Raw genomic sequence first — 4,373 nt, 5'->3', positions numbered from 1 at the left:
GAAATAATAAAATTATTTATACAATATTTTTTTTACTGTACTTTATGGTAACACTGGTGGCACTTTAGCTCAAAATACCGTGTCTGCCATAAGAGCCCATGTACAATTTTGGAGAATGTCCATTCTGATTTCATCTATTCTGTGACCATAGTATCTATATCCGTGGTGGAAACCCACCTTAACCTAATAGCGTTTTCCATTTGACTGCACTAGTGCACACTACACGTGAACCGAATCACAGAATATAACAATGCTAAATACTGTAAATCATTTACGCGAACACTGATACCATAATCACAGTATCCCATAATTTTCCACACCGCCAAAATTCACGGTGAAATCGTGAACTGAATGAGTGATACTAATAATCACGGACGTCCGTACTCCGTCTAGTGATGGGCGCAACCGACTAGTTTTAACTATCGATTGTCTATCGATAGTTTCAAAAACTACCGAGGGATTTTTCAATTGAATAGATATTATTATTCATCGATTGTTTTTAAAAATTATTAAGTAATTCACTCGATAGTTTTCTTTCGGTAGTTGCATACGTCTTATACCGACTAGTTTTGACTATCGATAGTTTTCATTCGTTAGTAAATAGTAATACACGTCTAGTACCAAAAATATAAAAAATGAAATAACCAGCCTTGATACTCGATAGTCGAATTTCGAATGACAACATTGACAACATCATGGCTAAATAGTAAATAATACATAACCTTATCTAAAAAGTAAAAATTTCGATAGTTCGATTAGTTTTCAATAGTTCGATAGTTTTTCGATAGTTCGATAGTTTTATAAAACAATCGAGTAATTAGATAGTTTAAACTATCGAGTACTTCGATAGTTTTCACTCGGTTGTAATCACGATTAAAGATATATCTTTAATCGTGGTTGTAATAATCTAAGACCGTGGTTGTGCCCATGATAAAATAATTCTTTTATCATGGTTGTGCCCATCACTACTCCGTAGTCCGTGCTGATAACGAATAACGATATTGTATTGTGACTACGGGAATTGCCATGCGGCAAGACGTAGCAACTGGCATTCCAATTTCTAAGTATTCTGACATTAAATTTATTCTTAAATTTCTGAATAGCTTTTTTCTGTCATTTGAATTTGAATTTTTTATGTTCTGCTTACAAGTTATCACTATGCTTTGTGGGGTAATCTGAACTCTGTAGTATTGTAGTTTGTACTCAAGAGTCGCTACCGCCTACCAAAGACAACTACAATTTATTGTTAGTTCTTATATGTAGTATCACAATTATAAAGTCAACCTAAAACACGTGGATCGTCGATAATCAGTAAGTAATAATTTTAATTAGAAAAGTTTGTTTAGACTTGTACATTGTACATTTGTACCTCTGTAGTATATGTCTTATCTAATAAAATATGATGTTTCTAGTCAAATCCATTTTTTTAATTTTCTGATCAATACATTTTGTTGTTTACTTTAACTATACAAATTAAGTATTAGGTAGGTAGTATTTATCTGTAATACAAACAGTGCTTGGAAGGAACGCGTTCGAAGGAACTAGTCAGTATGAACTTATTGAGAACATAGTTCCTTTTTCATGTGAAACAACATATTGAAATTTCTATAGGGAATTTAAATAATTTTTTATCAAGTTTTAATTTTTTTTTTTTTTTAGAAATTTAGTCAATTGGTATAAAATAATATAGACAATGTTTACAAAATTTCAACTCAATCACAGTGTTCTCATCGGTCTTACCTTGTATGATATAAACAAATTAAACATTTTAAATACAAAATAACTATATAATTAAACAATTTATTACTACCCACAAACTATATTAAAACAATTTTAAAATTATTGATGAACGAAAAATTTTTATTAAAAACTCTTTATTTAGGAACGAGGAAAGGAACTATACTCCATTCAGGTTAAGATTGAACCGGCTTCGCGCATGCAGACTGAGCTGCCGAACAGTGCCTGACCCCCTATGCGATGGCTATGCATTCTATGATTGACCAACAGTCATCGCCGGCCGTCGTCAATTGTCGGTACCGGTGATGGCCGCCGTGCATACGTTCCCACCAATGTCCAAAATGCATGAAAAAACCGTGTTTTGGTCGAGCCGCCAGTTCAATCTTAATCTGAACGAAGTATAGTTGTTTTATTTAAGCCGAGAAACAATTTAGTTTTTTTTTACCTTGTTCTTAACGAGATGAATCTGAACATGAACTAATTATTCCTTTTTTATGAAACTTTCCAACCACTGAATACAAATTACCTAATAGTTTTTAATATTTTATTTTGTTTGATGATGTTCTTCACTACTTATTCTGTATCTTATATTTTCCACTAAATAGACCTATATTATATTGTTATCTTTTTTCAAAGTATTCAAGAGTACAATATTTCAGTATTAGCCTGGGCACCACTTCTGCACAGCATTAACTTTTTATGATACAACCAGCAGCAATTACTGATAGAAATATTTAAATATTGGCGTGGGTATGAAATTTTTGAAAGACCTCCATTTTGATTTTAGTAGAATGTCATGAGATTAGAAAACATGGCTACAAAAAATTTGGGATATCAAGGTGCACTGTTCAAATGTACGTCCATGAAGCTTGAACCTTTTCACTGCTACACTATAATCAATCTGTTTATGCTACATAAAATAAAATGTTTTTAAATTTTGAGATATATAAGATCTAATTATTTAAGTATAAAATAATGCGAGCAAGGTGTCCTAAAATTTCATAGTTAATGACAAAATAATAATATTTTAAATTAAGGAACGTAATAGTATGCCTAGAGCAGTGAATAGGTAACTAGAACTGTGGACTAAAACAAAAATAATTTATTTAACAACATTACAATAATCATTATCATCAATTATACCAATTGGCTAAAATTAACAGATAAAACTCTATTAAACCAAAAAATTGTATTTACTTGTAAGTAGAGTCCAGATTTTTAAAAACTTATATTCAGTTTTATGAAAGTAAAAAATTAAGTGGAAGCCACATGCTCACACCTACATATTATAACAGAGATTACAAACCTTCAAGATATCAAATTTGCATTTAGCAGAACCAGTTTTATGTTGTTAGCTTTTAATATTTAAGTTAATTGGCCTGTTATTAAACTTGTATGTAATAATATTATCTAGATAATAACTTGATTTAAAATTTATACATCATCAAAAGTTTACAAGATGCCTAGTTAATAATATTTTTCTTTAGATTTTATATTAGACCCTAATATTAAAGCTAAAAAAACATAATTGGTTCTGCTCCCTGCTGAACGAAAAATTTGATGTTTTGTAAGTTTATAAGAAAAATATAACATAACAGAGTATGGCGAAGTTTTTTTACAATAATTTACACAATATAGATGATTTTAATTATTTTTTTGATACTTTATGATTATTAATACATCTATCATAAAACCATTATTTCTAAATAGTGCTTAAATTGGGAGAAAATTAGAAGGGAGATGCAAAATGTGCTTACTTGAATATTAAAATATTTTATTGATTATATAGGATATAATAAATTACAAGTGGTACACCTAAATATTTTCTAAAAAGAAAAAGAACTTCGTCATCCCCTCCCCTACCATAAAATCAAGCCTATTTTCTAAAGGGTCCTTTTAAGGACCACCATCAGTTCTTTTCAGAGCTTTTAAAATACCTAATATAGATTTGATTTGTAAACTTATTTAGTTTACATTTCTTATGCTATACTATCTACTTATTTTTGATTATATTTTTTAAGAAGTTGTTCATATCTAATATTTACTGTGTGTTGAATACATTAATCTAAAAATGTCTTTTGCTCAATCATTATTCTTGCTTGAGGTATTGAGATTTGTTTACTTTTCAAAAGTACCAATTTTCTGTGTTATTAAATATAGAACTAATGAATATTGAAATTAATTTCTATTATTTTGGCTTTCTCTCCATTTAAGTTCAGTCCTATTCTTTTTGCTGCTTACTTTAAAGTTTTTTGACGGCTCACTAAACCATAAATCTGAAGCTGATCTATTGATACTCTAGTTGATTCATGATTGTACTAGCATCTGCCAGTGGTTTTCAACCTTGTTTGCAATGTGGCACAATTCAATTATCTTTTGCATATTTAATCAAGGCCTAAAGGTGACCAGACTTTTGAAATGTCACCCCCTACACTCTATTCAAAATGAGATCATTACTCGGCGGCCTAGTTGTGCGCATGGGCGTGGCTTTGTTCCGTGGCAGTGCCCCACTCGTTGCCATAGTGGGGACGGCGTCTGACCATATGTCTGACCGCCGCTCGACGAAAACTTGTCGCCGCGTAGTAATGATCTCATTTTGAACAGAGTATAGGCATAGGCGTGAATTGGGGGGAGGG

The 4,373-nt window shown here is 31.1% G+C and overlaps 1 protein-coding gene across 2 annotated transcripts in view; it reads left to right on the top strand.

Moving 5' to 3' along the window:
• Positions 1-968: 968 nt before the first annotated feature.
• Positions 969-4,373, top strand: part of LOC100166781 (NEDD4-binding protein 1) — an 11,495-nt gene continuing 8,090 nt past the window's right edge. For both annotated transcript variants that reach the window (XM_008189512.3, XM_001950194.5), the window contains exon 1: positions 969-1,311. The gene's annotated coding sequence lies outside the window, so the exon portion shown is untranslated. The remainder of the gene's footprint in view (positions 1,312-4,373) is intronic.

The sequence above is a fragment of the Acyrthosiphon pisum genome, chromosome A1 (genome assembly GCF_005508785.2).
Source record: "Acyrthosiphon pisum isolate AL4f chromosome A1, pea_aphid_22Mar2018_4r6ur, whole genome shotgun sequence".
In the NCBI taxonomy this organism is placed as follows: Eukaryota; Metazoa; Arthropoda; class Insecta; order Hemiptera; family Aphididae; genus Acyrthosiphon; species Acyrthosiphon pisum.
The sequence above is the reverse complement of the archived record's forward strand: the minus strand, read 5'-3'. Positions and strand labels throughout refer to the sequence as shown.